Source organism: Stenella coeruleoalba, assembly GCF_951394435.1.
Source record: "Stenella coeruleoalba genome assembly, chromosome: 18".
Taxonomy (NCBI): Eukaryota; Metazoa; Chordata; class Mammalia; order Artiodactyla; family Delphinidae; genus Stenella; species Stenella coeruleoalba.
Window position 1 is genome coordinate 48190662 of NC_137164.1, and position 18848 is coordinate 48209509.

The 18848-nt window shown below is 43.5% G+C and overlaps 1 protein-coding gene across 2 annotated transcripts in view; it reads right to left on the reverse strand.

Moving 5' to 3' along the window:
* LOC307176780 (uncharacterized protein) overlaps positions 1 to 18848 on the reverse strand; it is a 399639-nt gene that overhangs the window by 342448 nt on the left and 38343 nt on the right. The window contains exon 1 of one of the 2 annotated variants that reach the window (XM_079903213.1): positions 4053 to 4722. The exons of the other annotated variant lie outside the window; for it this stretch is intronic. The gene's annotated coding sequence lies outside the window, so the exon portion shown is untranslated. Of the gene's footprint in view, positions 1 to 4052; positions 4723 to 18848 lie in introns of those variants that run through there. 2 annotated transcript variants of the gene reach the window in all.

Sequence of the window (18848 nt, forward strand, 5' to 3'; positions counted from 1 at the left end):
TGCACCAGAGTTTGAATTTGCGAGACAGTCACCAAACTTTTGAAAAGAGAATGGCTTGAAATGTTGCACTTAGAGCTTTTTCCTACTTATTTTTAACCTCACTTTTAGCAGGAATTTCATATCACTTTTTAGCAGGAATCTTATGTCATTTTGGAAAAAGTAAATGGAAAATAATTGGTGATTGAACTGAAAAATAAAATTTTGAAGATCAAAGGTAAAACATTCCTCTCAGATTCATGAATCCTCAAAAGCAATCGTTCTGCATTTTGCTCTCTCTGGTGCATGGCACCAAGCCCCCCTTGCACGATATCATTATTTTGATTCTTATCTCCTTAAATTTGTGTAGGGATAATAGAATATTCTTCACAGGGCTTGTGAGAGAGACAGACAAGAGTTAACCTAAGAACCTAGCATATAATACAAGTTCAGGACCTATAAGTACCTTCCTGACTCAACTTAGTCCTCCTTAAGTCATGACAGTCTAGTTTCTGAAGTGCTCTCTAATAGCTTCATTGTTTATTCTGGTTTGGCCTCCATCTTAATGTAAGTAACAACTTGAACTTTCATGACCACACCTTCATTGTTTTTCTCCATCTCTTCTATTTTCAGGCTCATCCTTCCCGACTTGACCATTAAATACTGGAGTTCCCCAAGGCTCTGGAATGTTCCTCAAAATCCTCATCTCTTCTCTATACAATTCCCCCACCCCAATCTCATCCAAATCCGCAGCTTCAAATACCACCTCTATATTGATAACTCGTAACTGCATTCCTAGCCCAGACCTCTCCCTTGAGCTCATGACTCATCCACACAGATATATCTCGCATGGTGTGCCCATTTGCCTGACTCAAACGTATCACAAACTCAACTTTCCAAAACAGAATTTGGCCTCTTCCCCTAAACTTGGCCTTGTCCTAGGGGTCTCTATGTCGGCAAATGGCACTGTGATACAAGCCGGAAACCTTGACCCTTTCTGTGCTGCACACCTTATCCTACCATTCTGCAGTACCTGTCCATTTATCTCCCATCGAGCTCTCAAATCCATCTATTTGACAATTTTACCATGCACACCACCTTACCTCATGCTGGCACCATTGCAATAGTATCCTAACTGGTCTTCCACATTCATTCTAATACCCCCTGTAATCTTTTCTCTATGCTGCAGCCAGAGCAATCTTTTCAAATCCAAATTGAAACATATTATCTTCCTGCTTAAAACGCTTCCACATTCTCTTGAAATAAAAGTCCAGTCATGAATAGGGCCTCCCCAGACTTTGCCTCTTTCTCCTATTTCAGCCACTGGGACTTCTTCAGGTCTCCAAATGCACCTGTTTCCTTTCACCTCAGGGCCTTTGCATATGCTGTTCCCTCTTCTGAAATGTTCTTCCACCCTCTGTACCCTCCATACTTTCACCTCATTTATCCTCATCCATCCTTAATTATCACTTCCCCTGGTAAGCCTTCCCTGACTCCCGGTTTGGAAGTCAGCTAATTACCCTATTATCATCTTTCACAGAATCCCATTCCTTTCCTTCAAAGTACGTAAATCAAAGTACAATTACACAATTATTAGAATAGCCACTTAATTAATTATAGTTATTTACAGTAACTATAAGCGACATGAAAACAGGCAAGATATCTATTTTTGTTCCCATTGCCTCCTCAGCTCTTGGCACATACCATATGCTCAAGATAGTTTTAAACTTATGACTGGCATTCTGCTTGCCATTCACTGAGATGTTATCACAAGTGACATTGCAAAAATTATTTTTTTAATATTTATTTATCTATTTATTTGGCTGTGCCGGGTGTTAGTTGCGGCATGCGGGATCTTTAGTTGCGGCATGCAAACTCTTAGTTGAAGCATGCAGGATCTTTAGTTGCGGCATGCGAACTCTTAGTTGCGGCATGTGGGATCTAGTTCCCCGACCAGAGATCGAACCCAGGCCCTCTGCATTGGGAGTGCAGAGTCTTAGCCACTGGACCACCAGGGAAGTCCCACAAAAGTTATTTTTTAAAAAATAGGTAAACATACACCTATCACCCATTCCACACCATTCATTGCTAGGTAATTTTCATACCAGCTTTACTCACAATAGCAAAAAGAAAAAGAAGCACAGAACTAGAAACAATTCATTGCAGAGCAACAGGTGAAGAGATAAAATGTGAAATATATAATACTATTCTGCAAAAATATATGCTCAAAACTATCTTTTATGCTCAAAAGATGTTTTTTAAAAAATTAACTATTGATACACATAACAACGTAATGAACTTCAGAATCTTTATGCTGAGTTAAAGAAGTCAGATACAAAAAGTACGTATATGCTGTATGATGCTACTTTTATGAAGTTCTAGAAAATGCAAACTAAACTATAAGGACAAAAAACAAGTAACGGTTGCTTGGGGACAGGGGAAACAGATAACCGCAAAGCAGCACAAGACAACTTTTGGGGGTTAAACAAAATGTCTGTTATCTTGATTGCGGTGACCCTTTCATGTGTGTTTACGTATGTCAAAAACCATCAACTGTACTCTTTAACCATATGCAATTTATTGTTTGTCCATTATACCTTAATAAAGTTGTAAAAATAATATAAATTCAATAGAAATCATTAAGAACTGAACACAACTGGTTCGGACTTAAGTATATATATTAAAAATACCAGGGCTTCCCTGGTGGCGCAGTGGTTGAGAGTCCGCCTGCCTATGCAGGGGACGTGGGTTCACGCCCTGGTCCGGGCGGATCCCACATGCCGCGGAGCGGCTAGGCCCGTGAGCAAGGGCCACTGAGCCTGCGCGTCCGGAGCCTGTGCTCCGCAACGGGAGAGGCCGCAACAGTGAGAGCCCCGCGTACCGCAAAAAAAAAAAAAAAAAAATCAATGGCAAGGTGTGAAAAAGGGGATATAAATTCCAGGAGTTTGCTAACTATTACCTCATTATTATTTTTTTTTACCTCATTATTTAATCATTCAACAAATATTTAATATTTCTAATAGAAATCAGGGAAATAAAACAACTAAGAAATCCTAGAATGTGTAACTAGAAAGCAACTCTAAAAATAATAGTTCTTCTCATAAGCTTTGGGTAAATTTAAGATAGCAAACAAAATACTTCTACTTAGATATTTATTTGCTGGGGGTTACTGGAGAATATCATGACGTGAATCCCAGAATCTTTGAGAATATATTGTATATAATGGCCTTGCAAAATGACATGAGCAGAATCTAAAATAAATCAGGAGAAGCATAATTTTTTAGAGGCAGTTTATTTCTAACAATAACAATAGTAAACAACTCTCCCACTGTTTAACTTTCTTTCCTTTAGTTTTCACTGGAGTTTAGCAATCTATGGTTAAGTAAAAGCTCTAAACATTTTTGCTACTGGCAAAATGTTATATCCTGTTAGTTCTGTGATACAGAGGAGTCAGCCATTTCAAATTTTTGCAGACTAAATAGAATATTAATGGCCCTAATGATTTTTAAATACTATTTGCAAGGTTGTTTAAAATGACTGTGTCATAGGAATGATCAATAAGATAATGAATGTGAAAGTACTCTGTACATAGCAAAGGGCTACCTGAGCATAAGGGAAAAGATAAAAATATTTTTTAAATCATCTGTCATTTGAAAGAATAGAATGGATGGTAAACAATCATCACTTACTCAAACAGAGGAAGCATTAAAAACCAAAACCAGATAAGCCTAGGTCACTTAAGAAGAGGGAAGTCCAGAGTCAGCGGTCTTAAAACAAAGAGAGATGATTTCCCAAATAGGAAAATAAACCTTTCTGAAAGCATTCCACTTTTTCAAAGGGCCAGAACAAAATGTTCTCTCGTTATCTTCAGTGCAAGACTCCAAAATCTAGAACAAAATGTTTTCATGGAACAGTTCCACAGGAACAAATAGTTTCTGAGTTAAATAAGTCTCGGTCATTCAGAGTTAATTTAAAAGGCTATTCGAGCAATTTTCATAAACTCTAATATGATAATAATAATATGAAAGAGAAGACAACAGGAAGAGAGAAAAATACGTAGTCTTTTCCAAACTTACCTGACAACAATTATTTTTGTCTCGAGGCCTGTTCTAGGTCTGTGAAAGGATTTTAGTCTCAAATGGATAAGAAACGAAGGATAAGAAATGGAGAACTGCGCGCGGGAAAAGGAACCTTAGAGGCTGACAGTCTGACTTCCTGTAAATGCCCGCTTTACGTAAGATGGAAGCATCTTCCAACCAATGGGCAGCCGCCAAGAATCTCTCGCCATCTTGGAGCCAATGAACTTGCTGGGTGGACCCCCGGGGGCCGTTCCTCTTTCGCTCTCCATAAGGGTAAACGCAACCTGCCCTAACCCATCGTGGGATCCCCTGCTCGCTAAGTCTGCGTGTCCCCAATTAATTGGGATTACTCTGCTATTCCCAAATAAACTGTATATTTGGTACCTCGAGCTTGCCTGGACTAACATGGTCAGTCCTTAACTAGAAACACCATGAGTTAATCAACACAGATTAGGAATTCAGGAACCCTGATGAAGATCATAGTATATCGATCTTGCAAAAACATAGTGTAACTTTGACCATGTTGGTGTGAGTGACTAAGACTACTGATTACCAGTGCGTTGCATAACAGAAGCATTGCAGAAAGCATCTGGTTACAGAGAAACAAAGGAGAAGCTTGTGTCTAAACGGAAGAGCTACTTGTGGGAATAAGAGTTGCTATTATGTTGGCCAAATAACTTCTATTCAGTGAAATCCACCTTGTGTGAAAATTGAGAGCTCCAATTAAAGCAAATTCCAAAGCCCAGGAAGTGATGAGAATTCAAGTACCCAGTAAGAGCCCCAGGTAAATGCTTCTCAAACACATACTCCCATAGCCCTGGCCACCTGCATGAGTTCTCTGTGAAATCTGTCCTGCCTGGTCCCTGGTTGCCTTGTGCAAAGTGGCTGGTTCCCCTACCCATCAACCACTTTCCTGAGCGTTCCTCCCCTTCTTCTGTAGCCTGGGAAATCAAAGTCACTTTCTAAACACCATGCTGGAATGCAGAGACTGTAGGAAGTTATCCTCAGGCACAGGGCTTCTATGTACAGCTGAGGCACATGTGCACTGCGCACAGACCTCTGGTCAGAGGAACAAATGTGACCCAAAATCCAGTCTGTGTTATACTCACCAAGCCCTGTGCCCTGGAATTATACTGCCTCCGTCTGGAGAAAAAAAGTCTTTGACTTTTGCAAAAAGGCACTGATCAGCTGGCCAAGTTTGTTTCTACCTCTGCCCCCCATGCACATTTTCTACTCCTCACACAGACACCCTATCAGCTTATAGCACCCTGCTCAGGACCAAAAGCCTTGACGCCTTGCTCAGTTATTTCTACACGACTGCCTGAGACGTGCCTTGTGGCTCTGGTGACATGAATAAAGGGCTTCTCTACAGGGTACCTGAACCTGAACTGGTTAGACTGGCGAGAAAGGCTTTTTCTCTATCCTCCTCTTTCCCTGGGTAAAAGCAGCAGAAAGACTTCAGAAAAGGAAACAGGACTGCCCAAAAGAGGAAATACAGCCAGGTATATTTCAAAAATAAAATCCCTGTTACAGAACCTCACCCAGTCTCTGGGTGGAGCATTCCTGGGCCAAGTGTCCATTCTTTTGGTCACTCAACACAGCCAGGGAGAGGCGGGTGGAGCTACAGATGCACCCAGGGCTGACTGCTGGCAGTGGGAAGAGGGGTATCCGTTGTTAAAGAAAGTGAACATGGTCTGAGCAGACCCACCATAAGAAATCTACTACTACGGCTCTCTAGCCTTGAGAATAATAACAATTGTTATGTGAGTTAAATAGCCCTGCTTCTTTTAACTGTTCACACTGAAATTTATATCCCAACTCCTTGAACTATAATTTTCATGTGTACGTTAGTTGAGTTTAAACTCTCCTTTTATATATATGTATATGTATAGCTGATTCACTTTGTTATACAGCAGAAACTAACACACCATTGTAAAGCAATTATACTCTAATAAAGGTGCTTAAAAAAGTAAAGTCTCCTTTTAGGGGTGAAACTGGGAGCTTTATAAGCACTTTGGTAAAGATATGTGTGGGAGAATGATGGTGATTCGTCATGGTTTATGCCTGTTTTCAGTTCCTAACAGCAAGCACACCTTTTAAGATATTTTTACATTGATATCCGTGTAGCCCACAATAGGAATCCATGAAGGAAAAAAATAAGCAAACCCATCAAAAGGAGACTAGCTTAACAGAGGAGTGATTCCCTCCACTTCCTGCCCCCATTTCTCTACCAGTTCTTATTCCCACCTACACGAGGGAATGATCTGGTCAAACCTGTGACTCTCACAATAATATTCAGGGAGATAAAAACAAACAAACAAAACAGAAGATTCAGTTAGATACTGACAAAGTAATCAGCTCTACTCTTTCCCAGGAAAATTAAAGGACTATGGTGCTATAGGTCCCTTTTTTATGATGCTTTCTATCCCTAATATGCATGGTAAAGGTGGTGCAGAAGGCTTTGACTGAAGGACGGTGAGAGATCGGAATGGCTAGAAAGAAAGAAGAGAGAGAGAAAACATCTCCTGCGCTTACCAAGAACCCCATGCACCGAGGCCAGCAGTGAATCCCCCCAACCTTCTGAAAATGTCATTTGGTGACAGACAGTGAAGGAAAGTGAGACTTTACAAGGCGTGAGGGCGAAGCTCAGACAACACAAATTAAATCAGAAAGGCGGCGGGCAACACAGACTGGCTCCTTTGGAATTCCACTTCCTGTTCATTCCAAGAGAATTCCCAATGCTTATTTCTTCCATGTTAGGATTTGTTTAGCCCTCATTTCTAAGGCCCACTCTGCATGTCAGGACAATTTTCATTCATCTCCGGGACATCCGGCTATTGAGAGGTTTCACTCTAGAAAAAGAAAGCACACACTGCGACCCATGTAGGAGCAGGACACCGCTGACCTCCTTCTCCTGGAATTCTCAGGAGATTTCTTCCCAGCTCTGTACAAACCATTTGCAGCTGGGTATTTTCCTACTTGTGAAACAATATTGTCTTCCCAGCAGAACAAGACCTATTTGATGAATGGCGGCAGAGGGCTAAGGTGGAAGTGGGTTTTGATTGCCTTGATTGCAAGAATCCCGGCGTTTAAAAATGACCTACATGGCTTAACCCCTTCTTATCTGTGCTACAGTAAATGATATAACAAAAATATTATGTATATATTCTGACACAAAGGAGAAGATAAAAATAGGTGTTTTTCTCAGTATGTTTGAAGCACTGTGACCATATTTAGTCACTCTTTAAAAACTATCTTATTACAGAAATCATTCATTAATACATCATAGCAAAAAAAGATTCAAGCAATACAGAAGCATAGAGAGTGAAAAGTACAAGTCCATTTTTCACCCCTCACCCATTGCTGTTTCCTCCCCAAAGGTAACTGTAAGGCCAACTGGCCCGAGGCAGCGGAACACAATCAGATTCACAGGTTGCATCAGACCGAAACTCTCCGGACCACCCCAGTTCCAGGAACTGACCTGGGGACTTTGCACCCGGCCCAGCCTTCCCGCCTTTCGAGGGGCGGGACTAACGGTCCCCCAGGATACCCGAAAAGACCACCAAATAAGGAATACCCTGCACCCTCCCAGATTCACCACACCCCTTTCCCTTCTTCCCCTATAAAATCTTGCCCAACTCTCGCCCGGGCGCGACTTCTCTGGCCCCTTTCTCTCGGACCAGTGCACCTCGCCCGGGAGCGCTCCCTAATAAAGCTCACTTGAAGCTTTCCTCTGTTTCGCGGTGCCGTTTGTTAAGATCCGACCTTACAGTAACCAAATTTACAGTTTGTTGTGGATGCTTCTGCTTGTTTTTCTATATGTCGACATAAATAAAAGCATTTTTCCTAAACAATTTTTTCTGCCTCTTGCTTTTTTCACTTAACAGTACATCTTTTAGGTCTCTCCGTGTTAGTGTCTACAGGTCTGCCTCATTCTCTTTCATGCCTGCATAGTTGTGGTTCGATACAGCAGAAGATTATAATTGTGTGTCCCCACGGCTAAAGAGAACTTTGAAAAAGGAGTGTACAATTTGCCTGGATTTACAGTAACGTTTTGAAAAATTAAATAGGAGCTTGCAGAGGCATGCTTAAACTGCTAGTCACTGAAAAAACGTCCAGCAAAACGAACCACAGAACTCACTGCTCCGGGAAGGCAGCCTGGCACGGGCCTTGCCTCACGTCTGCCTGGGATTGGAGGGAGGGAGCTCTTTGGGCAGCAAGTCTTTGCAATACCTCCTCAAAACACATCGAGTTCAAATAATTTCCAATCCTGCCAATGCTTTCCATATAACCTGTATCATCCCGTGACCCTGCGAGTGCCTCACACAAAGAGAAGGTTATTGGGGGAAAAAAATGAAAATGAGAAACAGAAGAGCAACATTGATTTGTTAAGTTGATTTTTCTGACAGTGCTTCCTTGCTTTCCATAAATCCTGGAATGGCTGGGCAATCTTTCGTTAAATTAGGTGGGTTTTTTTTTCCAGGGATTGAACCTGGGCCCTCGGCAGTGAAAGCGTGCAGTCCTAGCCACTGGACCACCAGGGAATTCCCAGGTTAGGTGTTCTTGATTGGGTTACTCATCTCACGACAACACTGGTCTCTGTTTTCCTCTGTGAATTATTACTCTCTTGCTCTGAGCAAGTGAAAGATTCTTTAACCTTTTTAGTAACCAAGTTTCAGTTATGGCAGCAGAAATGCATCCTAAGGGGTTTTCTAGTGAAAACTTCCTTTTTCAGAAAGCAACATGACAGCCTGAAGTTTAAGGACAAAAAAGAAAAACTAATTGCATCCTGTAACACCCTAGGATCCTACACTTGTAAAAGAAAGTGTATTTTAGCTTCTCCCTAGGAGCTAAGAACATGGTCATTTCATGTTAGCTTGTAATGAATTAGCACAACTCTTTGATCAATGGCATCAAAGGCCATTGACAGCGCCAATAATACAGATGTTAGAAAATTTTGCATTGATTTAATACCTGACATTAACCTTTAACCATTCTATCTCCCTTCCATTGCTCTTGCAGACTTGGATAACATTCACATCCTGAATCTCCAGAGCCTCCTCTACAGAAGGGATTGGGATCCACTGGAGGGTCTAGTTTTCTACGGCTACTGGATTTGAACCACTGCAAGTTCCAACGGGTAACTTTACAGTCCCCAAAAAAAAAATCTTTCTGCAAGGAAATGTCAGAACTCAAGTGGTCATTGCCTTTGAGATGGCCTTATTTATAGAATTTTCCAGTTTCGTATCTCTTGCAATCCACTTTGGTTACTCCAGGCCAATGGCTGATGTTGGCAGCCAGGTCTCGCAGCCAAGATTGAGTCTGAATGCAGCTCAGGCTCCCCTTCACATTCCTTTCGTTCAAGTAACTTTTCCAGGGCTACGCAGTCAGGCCAATTATCTTAGAAACAGGCAATTATAACCACATTCACAGCTCCCTAAAAGGGTGAGTGCCTTCCAGTAACAATTTCTCATGAAAGAAAACAGTAATTGAAGGATTGGCAAGGCTACTGCAACAGACCAAGACCTCTGGAAAGACATTAAATAGCACACACACACACACACACACACACACACACACACACACACAGAGTCCACTAGATTTCCTACCAGAGGAATTTTTCCTTTCCATTCAAATCCACTAAATATTTTCTGAGGGAAGAATATAGGCAATAGAAAGCAAAATAGATGAAGCTATGGCTGGCCTTCTGGGTTCTGGTCATGCACTGCTCCTTAATGCCTATATCTGTTCATCTCTTGCTTATACTGTTGAATGTAAGTCACAACATAAAATATTTGCAAAAGACTATTCCTGAAATAATGATGTGAAAGTACTTTAGAAAAGGAAAGTCGTTCTATGAAGTTAAGGTAAATTCAGACCTTTTGGGAGCTAATTCACATCTTCATCAATAGAGCTCAGTACCCGCTCAACCCAGGCGTGGTGTTTTGAGGCAACCAAATCTACTTATCTAGATATATCGCTCTAAGTCGATAACAGCCCCCAGACCTCAGTCTTGACTGAATACAGCACACACGCGAACATGCACACACAGCCTGTGTGCACATATTCAAAGCCACACACACAGTACTTTGGCTCTGTTGTCCAAAGGCTTTTTTCCCAGGACTAGGTGGTAAATTCTTTGAGAATAAAGCAATTACTCATCTCAGTACTCCCAACAACACAGACTATAAGCCTTCACACATCACTGCAGTCAGTACCTAGTTGTGGAATTGATTAACCATCAGATGTGCTTGATAGTTTTTTAGATATTGCACCTCTGAAACGCCTTATAAGCATATGCCTTGAGAAGAGTGGTAAAAACACTGCCCACAAACGTTTGCTTTTGCCCAAAGGAAAGAAATATCAATATATAGAATTATTTTTATTCACTTATGTATTTCTCTTCTTTGGACAGAAGTAAATGTTTGTGGAATAGATACACATAGAGACACACACATAGCAGGTATATGTGGGTAGCAGGGCCACTCATTCCATTTGGTTCTGGAAAACAACAGAAACCTTTCTGGGAGAGAAAGGGGACATCTGACCTTGCTGCTTTGTTTTTCCTGCATTCAACCGGAGTATCAGGACTGAGGGGAGACAAAACGTAATCGAGCTGGGATTCTGGGGAAGCATTTTGTAAGTGAATAAAAGGCCATAGTGATGAGTTCAGTGGCAGAGGGGGTTTCCAAACACATCTCCAGAGAATGTGAAGTGAACCCAAACAGAAAGGCTTCCTTTCTCGAAATGCATAAAATGCTAGGTTTGCCTCTTGCCCGCACGGGTAACAGCGGTTTTCGGTTCGGACAGCAGAGCCCAGCCCGGTGTCTCGGCTACCCGGGCGGCTGAGTGGGGACTGATCGCCATCTACCGGCGGCAGGTGCAAGGCACGCCTCACATCCCTTTGTCAAGAGGGCTTTGGGAACCCGCTGCTCCAAAGTTACGATCCAAAGACAAATGAGGAAGTGCATATGCTTTACATCCCTAACCCATTTCCTTCTCCAGATATCCTTGGGAAGAAGACGCAAAGGAAAAGAAATAGAAACGTTCCCTTAGAAAAGCAAGGCGTTGGCGGGATTTGGTTTCTCTGGGGGAGGGGAGAAAAGGGGGCTGGCTCCTGCCTCCGTAAAAAAGGCTCGGCGAGGCCTTAAAAGAGGCTTAAAACCCATGCCGGGCGTCATCCCCTCCATCCACTCAGCTTGGCTAGCTAAAGAGGAAGCTGGTTAACAGAGAGGGCTCAGAGATGACCTGGATCAAAGGGACAGTGGGCCAGGGCTGCAGGCAGATGGGCCAGGGGCTGCAATTGTGAGCCTTGTCAAACCCTGGACGAGAGGAGGGTTCACTCCGAAGCGGAACACAGAAGCCCCACCTTCTTCTGGAACACAGCCCACCGTGAGCGGATCTCCGCAGAGGAGCCTATTTTCAGACCCCAGAATAGTTTCATCTTGGCGGCCCTTCCTTGATTTCCGACCCCGACCCCGGGTGGGACTTCTCCACCACAAGCAGGGCCCCCCCACCCCGTCTCTAACTGAAGCACCATTATAGAACCCTCACTTCCAAGGAGTCCAGAGACCCACACAATTCCCCATTTCAAAGGGCTGGCATAAGCAAAGCCACAATTCACTATGAGACCCAAATTAGGAGCAGTTGCGGCAGATCAGCAGAGGTGAGGTGAGCAAGAGAGCTCACACGTTGTCTTCAGTCTGCTCTTCCGGCCACACTCCTTCCTCCGGGAGAGCTGAAGCCTGCCCCCCTCACCCACCCGGCTCTTCAGCAAAATCCCTCTGAATAAATCTCAGAGGTTAGCATGTCTTTGACTCCACAGAGGGGTGGCCATCTCAAAATGGACACAAATGGTCACATACATCAGGACACATCTCTGTCCTTCCCGCTGGACCACTTTTCCATTTTATCAACATCACTACACACACATCCATGCTTACACGTTGGTTCATTAAGTGAACCTACTAGAGGTGACTAACTTCTTTGTTTTTTGTTTTTTTTTTTTTTTAGGAAACTAAAAAAGGTGATTTAGAGAACGCAAAAAGATGTTTTTAAAGGATGTGATGACTTTTTCTAAAAATGAGGCAAGAGACACTGCATTAGGTTGTTTTCATTTTGCCAAATACTCTTAAAATAAGAGTCATCCCAAGAAATAAAGTAGAGAAGTACACTGCTGATATATTTTTCAGCCTTATAAAACTTAGCAGAAGGGGCCATACAATCGAATCGCTTGGGTTAGCGTTTTAAATTACTTTTACCCAGGAACAATCTCTTTGTGAAAGAATCAAGCAGGGATGATTTTAAGAATGGTGGCTACAACAGAAAGTTCTAGCATGTCTAGGACATTAAGAATGTGAAACAGGGGACAGGGATTTGAGCCCAGGTACGGGAAGATCCCACAGGCCATGGAGCAGCTAAACCCGTGCGCCACAACCACTGAGCCTGCGCTCTAGAGCCTGCGAGCCACAACTACTGAAGCCCGTGCGCCTAGAGCCCGTGCTCCGCAACAAGAGAAGCCACTGCAATGAGAAGCCCGCACACTGCAACGAAGAGTAGCCCCTGCTCGCAGCAACTAGAGAAAACCCATGCACAGCAACAAAGACCCAACACAGCCAAAAATAAAAATAAATAAGTTTATATTTTAAACAGTTCTACAATAGACTGAGAAATAAAAGGGGTGTTGTAAGAGCACAAAACAGAAAAAAAATGTGAAAAACACCTACTCTTTATATGACACCATGTCTCTTCCTTCTTTCAAAAGCTGCAATGTTTAAGACCCTTTTTATTAGGAAACTAAATCCGAGCTACCTCTAGTAGGTTCACTTAATGAAGCAACAGGTCTGTATGTGGCTGTGTGTAGTGATGTTGATAAAATGGGGAGGGGGGCCAGCAGGGAGGGCAGAGATGGGTGCTGATGTATGTATTCATTCGGGGTGTTTTTGTGTTGACCACACCTCTCTTGTTAAAGCTGCAGCTCCTCCTGGAGGGAAAGACTTTGCTTTTCTTCCTACTCCATGGTTCAGGCCCTAAAATAGTGGTGTATGGAAAGTATTCATCCAAGACTTGCTCCAGCCAGCTCAGCCTGCCTGATTTCTAAGCAAATCCATAACTCAGGGAAAACATAAAAACCACCCTGCTGGCTCACTGAGGCACTTAAGCGACCATCTCAGACTCAGAAGCAGGTAGCGCAAGAGCAAGACCAGAACAACTGTGTTCTCTGTCCCCCTCTTAGAACCTGGATCCCCACATAGTTCCTTCCTGTGGCCCCAGCGCCCCCTCTACCAGCACCACCTCCCCATGTCGACCGACCCATAGATAAGCTCCTGCTCTGGGCCTTGTGCCTAGATTCTGGCCAGCATCTCCAGCCTGAATCTCTATCACTCCTGAGCATGAGTTTTATCTCGAGCTCCTGGATCACGGACCTCCGTTCTTGAATGATGAGCAGCCATCTGCTTGCCTGGACTGCTAAATACGAAATGCTCTTGTCTCTCTGTCTCGGACCTCTGGCTGCCTTCATCTCATCTTGATCTCCATGTGTGTAAATGATTTGCTGATTTGACCTGATAATCTCTGGTTCTTTGCACATCTTTGTATGCCCAAGTACCCAGCACACAAAAGAGATACATGTACAGTAAATGTGGAAAAACAAATGAGCAAATTAATAAATAGATGATAGTTGTATTACCCAATTGGCATCAGCCCCTGGGCAGCCCTCCAAATCAATTCATCTCAATAGGTACATAGTGTGCCTGATCCCAGGGTCCATGGCCCCTGCCCTCCTCGTGTAGATACAAATCTAATCTAACAGTGTTCGAAGTCTTCCTCCCCAGAGGCTGTGGGCAGATATTGACCCAGGTTCTGGGTCTTTCGGAAGTACCATCCAATCATGAGAAGAAGCCATACCTCTGGTGCGTTCCCAAGTTGTGGCAGACGTGGTGAGAGACAGGTTGGGACCCAGCATCCCCTTAGACCACCATTTGATTTAACTACCACTTATAGAGTACTTACTCTTTTGTGCAAGACATTCATTTAATCCTTATAATAAGCCTATGGTTCTCATCTCATTTGACCCAGGAGAAAACTGAGATGCAGCGATGTTATTACCTGCCCAAGGTCACAGAGTGGCAGGGCTGGGCAGTGACCTTCAGCAGGCTGACTCCAGAGCCCATGTTCTTATTCTCTATGCTACCCTGACTCTCCATTCTGTGCCCATCCTATAGCTATTCTAGTCACCCTAGCAAGAAGACAAAGATAATTTGACACAAGCCAAATTGCGAGAAAACTCAAACTAGTCTCTTCATCTATTCTGTGCCCCAACAAAGTACTATGTAACTCAAAAATGGGTCTCGACCATGGCAGTGTTTCTGAGGTAAGACGAAGGCAGTAGGGATTCAGAAGAAGGGCAGATTTTCTTCAAGAAACAGAATTTAAAGGATATGATGTCTTGGTTGGGGAGGAGGTATGAGAGAAAGAAGAGCCTAGAATGTCTCCAATATTCTTAGCACTGTTGATTGGGTAAATGATGACACTTTTAATAAAGATTAGGAATAAGAGTGGGTTTTGACAGAGCAGCAGTAGAGGTGATGACTTAACTTTTATATGATCTGAAAAACACACAGACAATTAAGACATGCTTTTCCCCAGGATCACAAAGAGTGTAAAAATAGCACCTTTACAACATTGTGAAACAATCTGGAAACATTTCAGACCCACAGAAATGTCCATTTATCTAGAATCTGATTATGTTCTGCACACACTTCCACATGTGATTTCACACTTTCAAACTTACACATGGGCGTGATTACCCCTCCAATGTCAGGGCCATCCTTCTGTCCAGGGCAGCCGGGAGGCAGAGGCCCATCTGCCTTCCAGATTCTGTTCATCTCCCCAGGAGGCCTCCAGGAGGCCAGGCTGTGGCTGAGGAATGCCTGGCCGGCAGGCCCCAGGTGTAGAAAGCATGCACAGATGCCATCTTAACCTCGCCCGGGATGGGTAGGGCCAGCTGGGCCCCGCTCAGAGGGATTCAGGATGGAGATGAAAAAACTGATTTAAAGCAGGAGTAAGGAATTTGGAGCAAAGGCATCACAAGGTCTAATATTAGAAAGACGTATGCGATGCTCCTCAAAGACTTCAGCTGGCAGTCAGGGGAAGTGACAAATGGTACAGAGCATTAGAAAACTATTGGGGGCAGAGGGCAACTCAGAAATCCCTTCCTTAGAAAAGACATTTCATTGTAGTGCAGACAACCCACAACAGACCCACTTCCATGTCTGGGATCATGCATTCACATTCAGCCAGTTTTCCACAGACTCACACACAATTCTTTGCCATCACCACCCCCCTTGCTTTCCCTACTCCAGCCTCATCAGAGACTCATGTGAAATCTAGACCCACACTTCCTATTACAAACAACCCGTGGCCACGGCAGTGTGCTGTCAGCAGGACCTACACTGTGTTTACTCTAAGTTCAGGGCAGCCAATCAAAAGTGTCTCTGTTATAAGTACATGGGAGGATAGGGTTGCCAAAAATAAAAATACAGGAAGCCCGGTTAAATCTGAATTTCAAATAAACCAGGAATTTTTCTTTTTTTTTAGTATAAGAACATCTCGTGCAATATTTAGACATATGTATACTAAAAAATTATTTGTTGTTAGTATGAAATTCAAATTAACCTGGTATTCTATATTTTATCTGGGAACCCAGGAGATCTCCAAATTGTTTGGATTTTGACCACTTTTGGACTGGGGAGAAAAAAATCCCCTACAATGTACAAGAGTCCACAGGAGAGACAATAAATAAATAAATAAATAAGCTACTGCTGAATATAATTTTATAAAGGGCTGGGAAATCATCTCCACTCAAACCCTGCCAGAATCTTCTCCTCTCTCTGCTTTCCTCATCTTAATTAAACACACGACCAATCACCCAATCTGAAATTCTGGGAGCCAACCCAGACTCTGCCCTTGCCTTTAGCCTCCACACTCGCTGGACTACAAATCCACCTCCTAACTAGCCTTCGAATTCACCCCCTCCTTCTGCTGCACGGCTCAAGCTTCTTAGCTGAAATATTGCCACAGTCGTCTAAGGGGATCTCCACCTCCATCTGACCCTATTAAAGTGAGCCTGGAGACACAGATCCATCTCAAATCCAAATCTAATTGAGTCGTTTTGCTTAAAGCTCTTTCACAGCTAACTCCTTGCTCAGGAACTGGCTCACACAGGCCGGGGAGAGCCACTTCTGTTTGTCTCCTCAACTCTGCATTCAGTGACACCATGTTGGTAGCTTGAAACTGATCAAGGGGGGAATAGTCACACCACAGGAAACTGGCCAACACCACAAATCGAGGCTTTTTTTCAATTGGAGAGTGGTTGTTAAACGTTTACCATCCCAGTCCTGCCTAGGTCAGTTAGGACGTACTCAGCTACAAGACATAGAAAATGCAACCAATGATAGATCAACCACCAGTGCATCTCAAAATGTATGTGGTCCCAGACTAGCAGCACTGGGAACTTGTTAGAAATAAAAATTCTCAGGGCTTACCTTAGTTAGACCTTTTGAATCAGAAATGGAAATGCAGGGATTGGGCCCAGCAATCTGGGTATAAACAAGCACTCAGCTGATCTGATGCACACCCACAGTTGAAAGCTATTGACAAACATGATCTCACAAACTTTAATGTTCACGTACGTTAACAGGAGAGCTTGCTGAAGTGCAGCTTCTGATTCAGTAGGTCTAGACTAGGGCCTGAGATTCTGCATTTTTAACAAGCTGCCTGGTGATGCCAATACTACTGGTTCACCAACCACAATTTTAAAGTAGCGAGGGCTTAAACCACAAAGACGTTTGTCATTTGTCTAATAAGAAGACGAGAGCAGGCCATGCAGCACTGGTTCAGTGGCTCAAAGACACCATCACGCCCCTTTTCTCTCTATCAATTCAAGTGGTGTGCTGGTAAATGTTAACCACTAGCTGGGCTGGGGCCACCTGCTGATTCGCAGCATCTCGATTGTAGCATTTGCCAATTTCCATGATATAAATACTCCCACAATAGTTAATTTCAATCTACCAATGTGATGTTAACTAGTTTGAAAATTTAACAGTCAGATCTCATGAGCCAGCTCTCACTGGATGTAGAGCTGTGATCCCAGGGTTCAGGGACGGGTACCACTGGTGGGGATGGCAGTGCTCTGAGCATGGGAGTCTGCAGCTTTGCAGATTCATGGCAAGTCAGCAATATTTTATCAAAGGCCTATGGATGAACAGCAAACCTTATTACTGGTTTAAGTCATCCTAGACAGATGAGGACTATCTGGTATTTGGAAATTCTGCATTAATATATGAAGAGGTGAGGTGCAGAATACCTACGGGAGGTGAGTACGGTTGATGGGGCTTGGGGCAGGCCACCCCAATATATGCCAAGGTGGCATATTGATTATTTTGAATTAAAGTTACTTGAGAAACAGCCAGTACAAGAATAACACTCTGACCCTCCTTCGTTCCCCTGAAAGTGGGAAACAAAGCTCCCATGGGAAGGTACCCTGTTTATGCCAGGAGGATGGAGGGCATCCTTATCACCGTATATAGTATATAGGGAATGTGAGGCCAATAAAGCTGTATAAATAAACTTTGTTACATCTTCATTAATTTGTTACCCTCCAAGCCCCTTTGTTTTCACAGATAATTGATTCTTTATCTAAAAAGTTACATAAACAGGGACTTCCCTGGTGGTCCAGTGGTAAAGAATCCGCCTTCCAATGCAGGGGACGCTGGTTGGATCCCTGGTGGGAGAACTAAGATCCCACATGCTGCAGGGCAACTAAGCCCACGTGCCACAACTACTGAGCTCGCACCCCTCAACTAGACCCCGGTGCCCCAAACTACAGAGCCCGCGCACCACAACTAGAGAGAAGTCCAAGCCTGCAGCGAAAAGACCACGCGCCACAACGAAAGATCCCACATACCACAACTAAGACCCAATGCAGCCATAAATAAATAAATAACAAAAATGCAGTGATTTCATGTTTTAAAAAAAAATGTTACATAAACAGCCCGCTTTGGTCACTTCTTAGGTCTCATACTTACGGGGCCTCCGTACATATGCATGTTGTTTGTTCTTCTCCTATGAATCTGTCTTGTCAATTTGATTCAGAGCAGCTAAAAGAACCTAGAAGGATAGAGGAAAGTTTTCCTCCCCTCCCTGGTCCGTAAATGAATGCATTGCACGAATGTATACTGAGTACCCACTAGGTACCAGGCACAATGCAGTAGTGACCAGACAGCTCGAATCCCATTCTTTAAAGTGCTCACCATCTACAGGTAGAGCAGACACTCCAAGGGAAAAATAATGAAGTTTTCAATGTGAAAGTACAGACGTAATGTAAAGAAAAAGCACAAGAAGGTGAGCTCTGTGAGGGCAGGAATTTTTGTCCATTTTGCTCACCGCTTCCACCTCCCATTGCCTAGCATATAACGCTCAACAGTTACTCGCTGAAAAGCATGAAGGCGCACCACCCTTGCCTGCAGCGTGGCAGCATCAGCATTCACACCAGAGAGGGCCAGGAACTGCTCACTGGAATGAGCAGCCCAGGAGGCACTACTGTCAGAGTGCGTCTGTGAAGCCACATGAGTCAGGCGACGGTGTCTGCTGCCCTGCAAGGCTGTGCAATTGATCCAGGAAGAAATCCCAGCAAATTGATACTAAGGCTTAGATGGGACAGAAGTTAAGAGGCAAGATACCCAGGCCTGGCAGAGGGCTCTGAGTCCCCGTGTTTCTTGGCACTTCACTAAT